Source organism: Centropristis striata, chromosome 9 (assembly GCF_030273125.1).
Source record: "Centropristis striata isolate RG_2023a ecotype Rhode Island chromosome 9, C.striata_1.0, whole genome shotgun sequence".
Lineage (NCBI taxonomy): Eukaryota > Metazoa > Chordata > Actinopteri > Perciformes > Serranidae > Centropristis > Centropristis striata.
The window spans coordinates 21,363,851-21,380,427 of NC_081525.1; the positions used below are offsets into that span (position 1 = coordinate 21,363,851).

General features: G+C 38.1%; 1 protein-coding gene across 4 annotated transcripts in view; it reads right to left on the minus strand.

Moving 5' to 3' along the window:
- lrrc7 (leucine rich repeat containing 7) overlaps window positions 1-16,577 on the minus strand; it is a 145,693-nt gene that overhangs the window by 100,678 nt on the left and 28,438 nt on the right. Inside the window, exon 1 of one of the 4 annotated variants that reach the window (XM_059342073.1) lies at window positions 11,266-11,461. The exons of the other annotated variants lie outside the window; for them this stretch is intronic. The gene's annotated coding sequence lies outside the window, so the exon portion shown is untranslated. Of the gene's footprint in view, window positions 1-11,265; window positions 11,462-16,577 lie in introns of those variants that run through there. 4 annotated transcript variants of the gene reach the window in all.

A 16,577-nucleotide genomic window follows, 5' to 3' on the forward strand; every position in this document is an offset into this window, starting at 1 on the left:
ATGTCTTCATCGAACATCGTGATTAGCACTCTGAATGGATAGATAGATAGATAGATAGATAGATACGTTTCTAGATTTCTTTCTCTCTCTCACACTTTCTGCCTCTCACTTCTATGCCTCCTCTCCCTCTCACTTGCGTCAGCAGTTCTGCCTGCTGATGAATATATGAATGAGATTAAAACAGCAACACACACACACACACACACACACACACACACACACACACACACACTCCAGTACATAGCCTACACCACAGAGGATCATTTTATAATTCCTCTTTTAGCCATTGTGTATTTCTACTGACTTCTTTAGTCAACAAGATCTCCACCAAACCAACAGAAATGGTAATTTGTCAATACCACCCGTAACGACACACGTGAGCATTTTGCGATAAATAGCGGGGCATTCTATAAATAGCGCACTTCATTATACTTACATGTACGGTTCACGGTTGAAAAAAAAAGGCTGCAGTTTTGTTGAATATAGGCTACAAAACCACTAACCTAGGTTTAGGGCAAAAAAAGTTCCTGGCTAAACGTTATAAAAGACAGTTTAAACCGTAAATAAATTTACGCAAATGCCGGAAGTGAAATAGTTACAAGGGGGATCGAAAGTGACATAAATAGGTGATGCACTGAAGTTCAATTTACAGTGTTTACTTCAGTTTTCACATGGGACATGAACCCCATTCTCCTGGGTGAAAGTCCAACGTTTGTTCAACCTATCTGCCATCACTCCGTCCTTCTCAGAGTGCGAATTCCATCATTTAAACTCCACATCGCAGTCATTCATTGTTATTACGGCTGCTAGAGGGCTACAGAGGACAGTCTAAAGCAGGGGTGGGCAATTCATTTTCCCAAGGGGCCACATGAGATACTGTGAAGGTTGCAGAGGGCCGGACCAATTCTCTGAACTAAATTTTGCTCGATGTTAATTTCAATCCTTTATGAAATGCAGTAAATCATCTATTTTTGAGCTCCTACGAGTAGGAATACGTGTTATGATAAGACTATGTTAATGTGGAGTAAGTCAAATATAGCAGTAAAAATTGTAAAAACTCCAATCATTATTTCACTTTTCCATTCATTTTAAACACAACATGCATTCAAACCACAAAAACAATATAGAGCATGTATGTTATGCAGTAAACCAGCAATTATTAACTTTATGCAAAAAGAAACAAGTGTTTTTCACAAGGTAACTCAGTGTTTTTTGTGGAACGCATTTCTGTGCATGCATGCACGCACATATGTAAATCATCTTCAAAATAAAGGCACCGCGGTTGTATTTGTTTCTAATTTTTGGGTAACCTCACGCGGGCCGGACAGAGGCCGGATGTGCCTAATGCCCATCCTGGTGTAAAAAATGGGTCATATTTTGCAGCATGTACAAACGACCGACTGGGTCGTTTTTGAGGGTCATAAATGGGTTGTAAAACCTTAATCAGTGTTTGCTCTTTAATAATAAAACAAATTTCAGTGGACGGCTCTCATTTTGCATTGAAAATAACTTGAAATTTGAAAGATAAAAGATACAGTTGAAGCCACCTAATAACGAGACATCCTTCCAGTCACAAGACACCCTGCGTGACTTTGATTCTCCGCTTTACATCAACCCACAACATCTCCAACAACAAGTAAATAATGCAGCTAACAAGCACTTTTTACCTCAAGCAAGAATCACATCCTTCCCTGTTTACAATGGAGGAGGAGTCTTGCTGCATATAGAACAAACACACACATACACACGCAGAGGGAAATGTAGTGTGTATCATAAACCATGTTTTTCAGACCCAGAAGGTATAATTGGCCCTTAACTCCAGGACACGGAGGGATAGATGAAGGATTAGGGATAAAGCTGGAGGGATAGATAGAAGGAACAGATGAAAGCTGCAGGAGAAGCTCTAGGAAACCAATCTATGTGAAGAAGAAGAAAAAAAGGAAAACAGATGTAGAGAGGAAAACAGACGCTGTGAGGCAAAGATGGATGAAGTGCAGCTTTCATCCCTAAAGTTCCCCCTTCCTCCTTTTTTTCTTACATCCCTCTCTTTTGCCTTTCTTTCTTTTCTTTCCTCACTTCACTGTAGGCTCTCTGTTGCTATGGCGACCATTCCTGCCATCGCTAAGGAAGAAAGCATACCTTCGGAGAGGAAGAGGAGACGGCACAGGAGCAAACAGATAGATGAAGATGGATAGAGACGACGTGGATGAACACATCTGAGTAAACTGTAGCTCGTGTGGCAACTGTTGCCCAATATTTTGAGCAATTTTACCAAGAAATAGTTTGACATTTTCTTAAAATACACTCATTCACTTTCGTGCCAAGTGTTACATGAGGAAATCAATAGTAGAGTCTTATTTGCCCCTAAAATTAAAGCTACAGTTAGCAGCAGGCTAGCTTAGCTTTGCACTAAACCTGAACAGAGCTTTAAGGCTTGCTAAATAAGACGTTATCTCTCAAGATCTAGTAAAAAGTGTAAAAATGACAAGTTTTGTAGGTTATGTGCAGGATTACCATGCTGGGAGCAGTAACTTCCTGACGTGACAATAAGACCTCAAATTTCCCAAAATGTGGAGCTGTAGCTTAAAATAATGCAACACTTCCCCTCAGTGCTCCAATTTAACAGTATGCTATTCTTGACTATGCAATGAGAACAACCCGTTCTCATTCCCGAAACGTAAAATACCGACGATTTGTCACGCCCCTGAACGTATCTTACTGACGAAAAGGGTACCCTTCCACGTGTGTGGGGAACGCTCTGGGTTCTCAATTGACTCCAATATAAACCCGCTCGCGCTGCTGAGAAAGCTTAGAGCAGAGACTTACAGCCGTCTATTCACTCCAATAATATCCCGACCACGGCCCTCCATTATGCTGCCAGCGACAATCTGAATGGAGAACCGAGGACCCTGTGCACGGAAGTATTTTTCTCCCTATTTTAAGGATTTCTTTTAATGACATCGTCAACATTTCTCAACACAAACACATCAAAGTCTCACTGATAATTCAACAATAAAATAGCTTCATGTTGTGGCTCTCAGTATAATTTTTTTCTCCTTCGATTCTGAGAAATAAACTTTTATTCGTTTGTTTTACGGCATTCCACTGGCGGACATTTCTCTCATTTTTAGTGAAAAAAAAAAAATATTTTGACTTTGTTTCTGCATAAAAATGGATTTTGATTACATTTCTAGCGAGAAATATATGTTTTATGTTCTTAATATTCACTCAGCGAATGTACATAATCACTTTGTGGCGAAGATCTCGCCAGAAAAAGACGATCCGCTGTGTTTTATTTTGAAATCTGTTTTATTTTGTAATCTACCGCGATCATACCGGATGTGGTCCGATCCTCGCGGATGTGCTGTGCGATCTCATTGAATCGCGCTTCACTGTAAATGGCCCCGACTGTGCTCTCCTGTTTTAGTTAAAATATCTTCATTAAACAAACATTGTTGTCTTTTTTTAGCATAGATAATATACATACAGTGTAATTATTTATTAGACAGTGTGTGATATTCGATATATTGGGTAGAAATAGGTTTTCACAGCTCTAATAGGGAAGAACTACAAAACGAGAGGTCTAGGGAGTTGTAGTTTTTTTAATAAAACAGGTTTTTCCCTCAAATTGGAAGTTGGAAATACTTAATTAGTGGCTTTCCAGGGGTTTGAGGGGATGTCAATCACATTTTTGGCATCAGAATTTAAATATTGTCTTGTTCAATGGGGGATTTGTTGTTTTTTCAGCATATCCTAAAGCCCCCCCACTCCCACCCCTTAGTGACTATGCTCACATTATAGTCCATGTCAACACCTTTCTATAACAGTAGGTCTCATGTCTGTAACCCTTTTTGTCTCTTAGTTATAATCATTTAAATATGCCCCAGGGTTAAGGTTCAAAGGTCAATATCTCAAAGCAAGAATATTATAGAACCTTGAAATTGATATATGTTACTCTCCAGGCCAAGACCTTTCCGGTGATGTATTTGGTTTAGCTCTATGACAAAGTTTTATTTTTTTCAAACCTTGGAAATCTGCCCTAACAGACTTACATCCCCACAGCCCTTTGAGTGCTCTGAGTGCGAGATGTGAAAAAAGGGTTAGGGTTAGGGTTAGGGTTGTCATAGAGCTAAACCAAATACATCACCGGAAAGGTCTTGGCCTGGAGAGTAACATATATCAATTTCAAGGTTCTATAATATTCTTGCTTTGAGATATTGACCTTTGAACCTTAACCCTGGGGCATATTTAAATGATTATAACTAAGAGACAAAAAGGGTTACAGACATGAGACCTACTGTTATAGAAAGGTGTTGACATGGACTATAATGTGAGCATAGTCACTAAGGGGTGGGAGTGGGGGGGCTTTAGGATATGCTGAAAAAACAACAAATCCCCCATTGAACAAGACAATATTTAAATTCTGATGCCAAGAATGTGATTGACATCCCCTCAAACCCCTGGAAAGCCACTAATTAAGTATTTCCAACTTCCAATTTGAGGGAAAAACCTGTTTTATTAAAAAAACTACAACTCCCTAGACCTCTCGTTTTGTAGTTCTTCCCTATTAGGGCTGTGAAAACCTATTTCTAGCCAATATATCGAATATCACACACTGTCTAATAAATAATTACACTGTATGTATATTATCTATGCTAAAAAAAAGACAACAATGTTTGTTTAATGAAGATATTTTAACTAAAACAGGAGAGCACAGTCGGGGCCATTTACAATGAAGCGCGATTCAATGAGATCGCACAGCACATCCGCGAGGATCGGACCACATCCGCTATGATCGCGGTAGATTACAAAATAAAACAGATTTCAAAATAAAACACAGCGGATCGTCTTTTTCTGGCGAGATCTTCGCCACAAAGTGATTATGTACATTCACTGAGTGAATATTAAGAACATAAAACATATATTTCTCGCTAGAAATGTAATCAAAATCCATTTTTATGCAGAAACAAAGTCAAAATATTTATTTTTTTTTCACTAAAAATGAGAGAAATGTCCGCCAGTGGAATGCCGTAAAACAAACGAATAAAAGTTTATTTCTCAGAATCGAAGGAGAAAAAAATTATACTGAGAGCCACAACATGAAGCTATTTTATTGTTGAATTATCAGTGTGACTTTGATGTGTTTGTGTTGAGAAATGTTGACGATGTCATTAAAAGAAATCCTTAAAATAGGGAGAAAAATACTTCCGTGCACAGGGTCCTCGGTTCTCCATTCAGATTGTCGCTGGCAGCGTAATGGAGGGCCGTGGTCGGGATATTATTGGAGTGAATAGACGGCTGTAAGTCTCTGCTCTAAGCTTTCTCAGCAGCGCGAGCGGGTTTATATTGGAGTCAATTGAGAACCCAGAGCGTTCCCCACACACGTGGAAGGGTACCCTTTTCGTCAGTAAGATACGTTCAGGGGCGTGACAAATCGTCGGTATTTTACGCTTCGGGAATGAGAACGGGTTGAATGAGAAATGTAGGAAAACATAACCGATATGTTTCTACTTAAATCAACACAGCGGCCTCCATAAGAGCTTGCATTTCACTTGGGCTATATGCATATTATTTTTACTCTTTAAATCTACTTTATTACTTTTTATGAACTTAACTACAGTGATTGTGTGTTGGTCTCTGATCGCTGCCAAAACGTGACACGTGACAGGATTGTGCCTAAACAAACTGCTTCTATTCACTTTTCATAGTTATACCAACAAAAAACAAATACACTGTCATTCGTAGACAACTAAAATATTGTGACTCAAGGTGTGCTGCTTGTTACTACCAGGCGGTAACCTCCAGGTCTGAGCAAGGAGGCAAACCAGGAAGTGCCTTAAGCTGCATTCTACCAAAAGTTTGGCTGCAAAAACCTTTCTGTTCATTCATTTTAATGCATAATGAGAGAACTTGTCACTTGATTTATTACCTCAGATTTTTTTTTTTAGGACAACACTATGGTCTCAATGGCTAGTAAAAAAAATCTTCTTCAAGACAATTTGATGTTACTAGTGTAAATAATGGCCCCATTTAAACAAAAATAGAAGATAAAGAATCAGATGATTTGGGGCGTGGCTACCTTTGATTGACAGGTCACTAACAAGGCGAGCAAACAATGCGTATCCATGGCAATGTGTCAATAAAGTTATATATAACGTTATATAGATATAAAAAAGGACATTTACCAATTTGGTCTCATAACTTTGATCCTTTCACACTATATTTTCACTTAATGACAGTTTATTGGACGTTTTGTTCATTAAAAATGTCTTGTTCAGCGTTTGGTTGGACTAATAGACACTCCAAGGAGTTCATTTTTCTAGAAACATACAATTAGCAAAAAGCAACATTCGCAATTAGTAACAACATACATTTAGTTTTTGCTAGACAAAATGAAGATCCCAGTTAATGAATTAGCAGTGGCTTCTCTCAGTCCGGTTGCCGGTGTAGAGAGGCTTGTAGTCAGTGTCGTCAGATCCCTCTCGCTCCTCCACAGTCCAAAAATGGTCTACTCCCCGCATCGGAAACAAGATGGCGACACAAGATGGCAACGAGTGTAACGCAGTCACTTCGTTCATTATTTATACAGTCTATGATTACTACACATATTGACATTTGTTGTTAGGCAGCGACCTCTAGTGGCCTTGGTAAGTTTTGACGGGAGCAAAATAGGAAGTGAGGAGACTGGTCTCCCCTCAAAAATGTCAATATAGGGTATTTGTACCAGAAAGCCAGAAATATACGACTCACATATACGTTTTAGACTGTCCACCACCATCTTGCAGAAGTAGTCACTGAGGAGAAGGGGGTTTGTGTCCCATGTGAAGTAAATTACTTTTTACGAAACTAACTTTAACATAACTTTTTAGGGTTTTTTTTTTACAGTCAGTGCTTTTTTTTTAGCATAAATTCACTGAAACTGCAGCCTATTTTACAACCACGATCTGTATGTAAACGATACTGCGGATGTTATTTTTATAATACTCCACAGTATCGTGAGCCACGAACCGCTTATTTTGACAAAGCTCATATGTGCGGTAGTATTCATGGGGGAAATCATTGTATTCCCATATGATCCTACTAAAATATGTTTTGTGACTGCAACACATTGTTGAAAAAACCTTTTGCCAAGGAAGGAATTACTTTTGTATGAAATATTTGTTCATTTTACCACCTTTAAAATAAACCTTAACTTGATGAGTCAAATGGTTTGTTGCAAAGAACCATCCGAGACACATCCAAACTGCATTACTTGAAGCCTGATGAGATAGATTTCCGTGTGATATCGAGAGAATCTGCCGTGCATGGTAAGGTGAAAGTAGAGTCCTCTCGGAAATCCTCAACATATCTCGTCTCACTGCAAGAGGGTCGCAGGTTCGAATCCGGCTTGCAGCTCTTTTGTTTGGAGTTTGCATGTTCCCCTACATTTCAATGTGGGTTCTCTCCGAGTCCTCTGGCTTCCTCCTACAGTCCAAAGACATGCAGCTTAGGTTTTAATTGGTGACTCGAAATTGTCCGTTGAAGTGAATGAGAGCGTAAATGGTTGTTTGTCTCCATGTGTCTGCCCTGTGATAGTCTGGAGACCTGTCTAGAGTGTACCCTGCCTCTCGCCAAATGTCAGTTGGGATCGGCTCCAGCCCCCCGTGACCCAAGTTCGGATTTACAAAGCCCTTATCGTTACTTACTTAGATTCATTTGGAATGTGCTGCCAACACTACTGTAGGTTGAGCAGCACATCTCACATCTCATTACAGGCCACCCTCCAAAGGGATCATATAAAGATTTTATTTAAATAACTGTACTGATGGTGCTCTTATGTCACATTTCCTCCCCCACACCTGACAGAACTGTTCAAGTGGGCTTCACCAATGGACCCTAATGGTTACTCAAGGTCAGCAGCGAAGGCTTTGTAGAAATAGGACTCACAACTCCAGAAAATAGAATAAATAAAACTGGGTTCAAAAGCAGCCTGCAATAACAAGATGTGACTATCAGCTGTACAGGTTTACACGGAAACAAACTAATGTAATTAAAAAACAAACGTAAACAAAATCTGGACAACAGTACTCTCTGTAATTATCAAAGATTATTCAATTGTTTTCCCCAGGTCTCACTGAGAGCAGTATTGAAACTGAGTGGATTATTCTATTAAAATAAAGTTTGGCTGATTTTCATACTAAAATTGAGTTGCAAGACTCGTCTTCATTACTGCTGCTCATAAAACCTTCAAAATAATTTGGGCAAACTCCAAAATCAATGTGGGCCAAAAAAGCTCTTTTATTTGTAAAGGTGAATTTTCCAAATGGCACTACTTGACTGTGAGCTGGCCAAACAGGGAATTCCCTAAATGTTCCCAGGTAAGATAACAATAGGAGGCAGATCTGTGTCCCAGCCTTGGCCCGAGCCACTTTCACACCTTATCTATGGTGTGAATGGACTTCTCTGCACCTGTTTTTCTATTTATTTCCATGTATGAGCTCTTCTAGATGCCTCTGCAGTCCAGGGAGATTTCTTTTTTCACCCTTGCAAATGTCTGCTCATGCTACTTTGCCTCTGCTTTTTGTCAACTTTTGTTTGTAGAACTCCCATGTTCATACACATAAGCGCTGCAGATCAACTGTTTTGGTCCAAATCAACCAGAACCAAGTCCCACTCAGGCAAGCAATAACTCTCCTGGTCTATAGGCTTTGGTTTACAGTTTACACACCATCAACACTGGGTAACTTGGGCTCTTTCTTGGGCTTTTCACAGTATTCCGGTTCATAAATATTTACTTTTGTCTCCATATTGAAAGTTATATCGTTGTCATAATCTCTAATTTTTATTTTATTGTATTTGTTGTCTGTTACAAAAACTAGTGACAGGATTCTGACCAAATCAACTGATCTACAACAGCAGATGAAGCATATTAATGCGCTTATGTATAGAAACAGTTCAACAAGTTCTGACAAAAAGTAGTGCCAAATGAAACAGCTGTGGACAGCAACAAAAATCTGTGGACATATCGTTAATATAGTGTACACATAAATGGGTATTACATTTTAAGGGTGGGTCTTTGTTTAGGTGGTTAAAAATGTGTTTTGTGACAGGCCCTGTCTGTAGTCTATGTCCTGCCTGGAGTGTGTACATCATGTCACAGCAACTTTTTCTTTCGAGGTTACAACACGTGTTGTTGTGTTGCATGTGTGAATGTCCTTAGATTTACTAATATAGTGATATAGTTACATTGATATCCATACAGTTGGTCTTAAGTCAACTGCCTGACACAATGCCTAGGAAACTGTTAAGGATTTTATACCCAATTGTAGCCAAGCTGTCATAATAGACTATTCACACAGCTCAGTAAGCTTTGACACATTCCAGTTTGTGGGGGAAATTTTTTTGTAGCATTTTAAAGATATTTGCAATAAAGAAAAAGGCATGACTTCAGATTCCTGACAAAACAGTGAAATGTGCTCAAATAGCTGAGGGAGAAGTCATCTGTTATCTGGAAGTTATCTGGAGCTTCTGCAGCAAATTGAGGGCAAGTTACAGATTGTTATTTTGCTTGAGTGACATTGCATTCAGCAACACTCCCTCTGACTTGGAAAAAAACAACTCAAAATCACTCGTTTAAGTGGGATTAAGATAGGATTTTCTCATTTGGATGCTCCTGTAATGTGGCCCTGCAGGAGTGAATCACACAGGAGCTGTTCACAAATGTCATTAACTCTGTTCAGTTCTGCTCAGACTAAAGATACAGTCCCACGGGATTCATTTGCAATCGCTTCAATTACTATGGACTTGCCCAATGTTCTGTTGCTCTACTGTCCTCTTCCATGGAGAAGAAACTGCAATCACAAAGGAGTCATTACAGCAAATGCCACTCACAAAGGAGCTATTTAAAGACGTACTCTGCCTAAAATAAGACAGATACTGCAAACACAATCTTGCACACACCATACGCTGTTTCTCAAATTGAGAAAAAAAATGTGTGCTTGTAAATCATGTCATTCAGAGTACACAACTCTACCCTTTATATTCTTTTAATTACAGCTCAGTCATTTCAGTGAGCCCCCACTGTGTCTGTGGGGGGCCTGTAAGAAAAAACATAGTTCCTGAGGGATCAGGTATGCCTGTATATATTTCTGTGGCAAGATAAACACAAGAGAGGTGTTTTCTGTTATTTAGCTAACCATCATTCATATAAGTGTGGTGTACAAAACATTTTTTTGTTGGTTTGATGCAATACAATTTACCACAAACTACATCCTCCAAAATGACCATAGAGATGAATCAACACTTATCTGAAACAGAATAAAACACATTTTTCCACCCCTGAAACTGTATTAAAAAACCAAGTCTCATTAAATTAGATACGGAGTCATTGGATATACTGTATATGCTGTCTTTGTTTGCTTTTGTTAGTTATTTAAATTTTTTTAGTTAAAAAAAGTCAGTAGCAATCATAACATAAACTATAAATAAACTATTAAAGACCTTATTTACTTAATTTAATTTACCTATATTAAATTAATAATTACTTATTTTCTTTTGTTATACATAAAAGCAATAATGATTGCTGGCTAATATGTAATTAGATGTTGTCTCTATTTGATCATGTGACGAGATGATACGAAGCTATGGCAGCTAGGAACAAAATGTGTCAACACACATTTTATTTTACTGCACTTTTATATGTGGAAGCAAATGCAAAACAACTGTATGATAGTATGTACAATTTTAATTAAATACAGGCAAACAAACAAAGCAAACCTTTTAGCAAATTTAAAATGAACCATCCGTGAGTGCTGCCGTGGTTAAGTGACGTCAGATAACCTGTTCACAAGTAGGAAATTTGCTTTGATTGATGGTCTGTTGTACTTTTTCTAGGTGGGACATTTTTGAGGTGTGGAGTTGACTGGAATGCAGCATAAGAAAAACAAGAGGGGAGAAAGTATCAAAGCTCCCTAAATTACAGGTCCATCTCAATAAATTAGAATATCATCAGGCCAACATTTCCATATTAAACATACTTTTTAAAATTGGTCTTTCTCGCTGCACTTACTGCACAGATATGAGATGATATCCATCTTCTCATTTCACTGTCAGAATGAAAGCATATGTGTGTTTTCCAAAATGTTGAATGTTTCTTTTAATGTGACGTTATCTCACATCTCATGGTCCTAAGTGTGAACCAGTGGGATATGAATTATGTAGATAAAAAGGAGAATGATATATGATGGGAAGAAAGGCAGGGCTGTTAAAACATTGATGATAACTTACAGTAATTTCAGTTTGAGGTCACTACTGAAGATGTGGTTTTCCCAGAAAGTAGACGTTTTCCTGGAAGTTCAAGTGAGTATTTCTTTTTCGATCATGGGACCTGTTAAAGAGACAATTCCTAGCACAGACTCCATTGTGAATTACAACCACATAGGAGTAACAGGACCAAATGAGACGTCAGTGGCATGCTGTTTAAAGGGAAGGTCTCTCTCTTAAAAAAAGTTTTAGTGATTCCACTGAATGTGATTTGATATCTACAAACTGCAACAAGCAGCTAGATGCTGTTTGTTAGACTAGTCTGAGATGCCACCTAGTGATTCTAATAGGACCACCCCCGTTAAAGTACACCCTCCTTTTCCTGAGTCAGCGAACAGGGATGAGTATGACTGGTTTCCATGGCAACAGTGGATAGAGAGAGAAAAATCAGAGAGAGGCAGAGAAAAGAAGGGAAAGAGGGAGAAAACAATAAGGCTCCTTACACTTTACTTGGCCCATGTACGCCCACATAAACACCAACTAAAAAATACACACACACACACACACACCATTAGTGTTTTAGGGATACGTATCATAGATCCCAATTTACCTTCTAGGCCCAGTCAACACACAAACAGTTTTCCCCCTATGTTTCAAAATAAATTCTGACCACACGACCATCATTTTACAATCCTGATTCCAAAAAGTTGGGAAGCTGTCTATAATGTAAATTGCATGAAATTTATAAAGACTATATATTTTCATACAAAAAAACCAAAACTTTCCCGTGCTTGAGCATGAGATATCATGAGACATCTTATGCTTTTTTATTTATTTATTTTTTACAGCGTTTTTGGAACCTGGTTGATACAAAATATCTCCCTGAACACAAAGACAACTGCAAAACATAGACTGTATAACATATGGACATTGCCTCTGTGTCACCCATAGATTTCAGAAGAGCCATTGTGGAGATTAGTGTGGTGACTCTGGCCATTGCTATCTTGGCAGTGCCTGACTCCGAGATAATCAAAAATTGGGCAAAGAGGTGGAGTATGGGTGAGCTGATGGGAGCCAAATTAAGCCACACACACCACCTGTGAGCACACTGGGCATCACTCAAAGCGACTAGGTACACCCTCAACCTTAGATAGAATGAAAAGTACAGTTGAAGGGGAAAACGAGCTACTGAGACCAAACTGTTTTGACACCGGGTTGTAAATGTGTATTTCTGTTGTAAAGTTAAAGTCGTCACATGCTCCAGACCCTAGCCAAGCCACAAGGTGGCAAGAAAAGGTTACATGAATCAGTGTTTCCTGTAGAATTTATTCAGCAGCGGGGGTAAATTGTAATTTGTCCCCTCAATCAAATTAGAAAGTATAAAAAATGACACTTTACCGCAAAAGAAGCTTTAGAACTAGTGTTTCCCATAAGACTTCTGAGACTATGATGGGTGTACCTGAACAAAGTAGGGGGTAGAAATTTTTTGCCCTAAAAGCCTAAATTTAGTGGCCTCTCGCACATTCTATTGCCACTATTCCATCTTAATCACTGCATATTTTAATGAATTATTGTAAAGGAGAATAAGGGTTCTTCTGTTTTATTCAAGGGATCATATTTTAACAGTCTTCTTGTAAATTCTGAGATTGACTCTGCTAACACATCCATGTGCTCTAGCTACATGTTCTGAAGGTGGGTCTAACACGTCCTTACTGTAACGCTTAGTAAATACATGCACCAGGTAAACAAGTGGAGGCTCACTGGCCGCAGTGTTATTTGTTCTCTTCCAGTAACGTTAGCTAGCATCCGCGCTAACAATTAGTCTAACCTCACTCAGAAACTGGAGTAATGCTAACCGAGTGCTAGCGCAGTTGCAGTTGACATCTCAAGTGTTTTAAGTCCTGGCATCTAAAAAATAAAAACAATCCCCTAATCTGAAGTAGCGGCGGGCATAATGTAGCAGTGGCGGGAGGCCGCTACCAAACGTATATAGCAGAAACTCTGTGAATAATAAGTCAAGTCTGCTTATTTTCCTTTGGCACTTTTAATGATGACATGGAGTTCCTGCTTAGCGTCACCTTACAATACCGCTACTCATTGTTGTTGTTTCTGGCAGATGTTCAATACACAAAGCAACAATGGGCATGCGTAAATTGATGAGAGAATGATCCCCCCCATGCTTAATTTTTTTTTGAGAGGACAAAATGTGGACAAAAATATCTGTTTTCAAAAATATGTATAGCCTATACGTACACCTATACGTACGCCCCCTTTAATTGCTCCAAAGGATGTGGAAGAAGCAAAATGGGAAATAATCTTTCATTAGTCAGAGCTCTAACTGATGACAGACTCATCTCTGTCTATGAACATCTTGGGCAATAAACTTTATTCCCACAGCAGTCATTTGAAGCTTAATGAGAAACTCTATCCACCAGAGTAACATAACCTAGCTATGGTGTCTGGTTGAGTACCAATGTGCTCGTCAATAAAATATCTTATTATTGTCTTCATCATTTCAATGACAGCTGTTATTTCACAGATCGTCCGCTAAAAATGTTTCTTCATCTTGAGCAATATGTAATTTAATGTAAAAGCATCATGGCTAGATCGAGAGCTAGATGGATAATTAAAATGTGTTCGATCCTTTAATGTTTTCAAGTAATTGTTTCAAGTCTTTCGAGTAAGATTTCATTTCTCACCAACATTTCGGTAGATCTGGCTGTTGCAGGTTTTCTTCATTTCATAACTGCAGCAATGACAACAACTCAAGTTCCCTCTGATCCTGAAACAATACTACTGTCTCCAACACAAAAGACTGAACAAAATGTTTCTATGTTTGAGGTTACTGCACTTTGGTCTCATGCAAGATGTCTGAACAACTAGATTCATTGATTTGACATTTGGATGTTTAGGGTCAGCATGGTATGAATCCCAAGTATTTTAATGTGTCCTCAAGTATCCACAAAAATGTCCACTGGAAATTAGCTCTGAACCATGCTGCTCCAAGAGAACGAACCTTTGAATTCCTCTAATGCCACACTGAGGTCAAATGATTAATTCTGAACATTGAAAAAATAATGGTGAGATTTACAGTTTGCAAACTGAAAGTTGCAATAACAATTATAAAACACACAGAAATACAAGAGTATTAATTTAAGCAAAACTAGCTTACTGTATCAAACATTGCTATCATGAATTACTAGGTTAAATTTTATCCAAAACTTATTTAAACACAAAACACACTTAAATATGCAAGATTACTGTGGAAACTAATCTCATGCCTCTTCGGGGGCTAAAACCTAAAACACTGAACTCCTTGACATTATCTTTACAGTTTAATCTCACCTGAGTTAGTTACGATCAATACAAAGTCTCTTTTCGTCCTTTCAAAATAAAATCGTCTGTTATCAAAAACAAGCTTTTGCATAGTACTGTATATATATCTTTTATTTTGTCCATGTATGCATGTTTTTCCACATACTGGAGTATGTGGCGATTAATACATAGCGATTAATCGATTAATTGATCGTTAACGTTATAGATAATCAAGTTGGCAGGTTCCTTCCAAACGCCCATCCCTACTCTGTACTGATTTGTTCATAAATCTGCTTTAAATATTCATATATTATGGCTTTAACAGGTGTATTTATAAGTGACTTTCAGCTCCATATGTCTGTGGTTGCTGGTAGTAACTTACATGAATAGTTGGTGCTTAAGTATTTAAAACTGATTAAAGTAAAATTCAAGGAAAACCCAACAGCTACGAGCGAGTCACCAGTTAACAGTGTCACTGGAAACCGTAACACCAGTCATCATTTTAACAGGAAGAAATTATGGATGGAAAACAAACTTGGACACAACACTGGCATTCCAGGTGCCCTCAATCATAAGCGTGAATATTAATATTTGTTGCCAAAGTTAATAACACTCACATTCATGTTCATGACTAGAAAAATGATGCACTCAGTTTACTGCTCACCAACAACATGTTTGATAAACTCGCTCTTTTAGAGTGTTAATGTACTACGCTGTTCTCAAGTGCCATAATACAGGAGATTTGTTCTTAATATAATCAGCTCTGGATCAGAAAAAGCTCCATACAACAGATAACGCACATTGTCTCAGCATCAACTCATTGTTTTCACAGCTTGTCTAATTTAAATGGCTATCGCACCCTGGTTTGTGTTTAAAAGTTTCTCCTGTACGTCAGTGGCTCATGTGGTAAAACAAAACTGATCCGCCAGCTGCTTCTGCTGTCACAGCTGCTGTTTAACTGTCACCTGTGTGCTCGTGCTGCTTATTATCACACAGTGCGATGCTGGTCACAGGAATCAGGGGGAACAATAGCAGCTTGGTGATTCATTCAGATTGCATAGGAACATGATTTCCATTAACAATACAGCTGTAAGTAGTTTGTGGTGTTTCTGTGGAAACCCTGTTTTACAATGTGTGTTTGGTGTTGAGCTTTCTGTTGCTAGTAGCACCTATAGAGGTTTAAACATTACATTACATTGAGGCTTTTGTCAGATCTGTGACCAAAGAAATGCTGAGAGAAATCAGTTTATCTTCTCCTCTGATGTCCTATAGTATTATCTCTAGTTGCTTTTATTTTTTTATTTTTTTTCTGTGACCAGTTTAGCGCTAACCAAGCTAACTATCTGAGGCTATTGTGACATTAATGCAACATTCAAGGGAGCTGCAAGCCTTGTTCAGACGAAAGATTTAAAATGAAATGAGCTGATATATTGAAACTATACTTGCAATGTGCAATGTTTGGAAACCTGCTAGTTTCCAGTGGGGGAATGTTACCTAGTACATTACTCAAGTACTGTACTTAAGTACAATTTTAAGGTACTTGTACTTTCTTTGAGTATTTCCATTTAATGTAACTTTATACTTCTACTCCACTACATTTAGAAGCAAATATTGTGCCTTTACTCCACTAAATTTAGCTGACAGCTTTAGTTACTTTTCAGATTGATATTTAACATAAAAAACATGATTAATTAAGTGATTAGACATTTTTTAAATTAAAGCTTGTGACAGTATTAAGTAGTTAAAATTAGCCCTGTCTTTAAAGAATTAAAGCGCTTACATAAATGCATCAAAATGAATAATCTAATAATATATTTGGAATAAATATAACAATCTGAGTGGGTCCATTCTGCAAAATGAGTATACTTTCACTTTTGAAACTTTTTGATGCTGATACTTTTGTACTTTTACTTCAATGCGTTTTGAATGCAGAACTTTTACTTGTGGAGTAATTTCAGTGTTTTATTAGTACTTTTACTTAAGTAAGAGATCTGAATACTTTTTCCACCACTGCTAGTTTC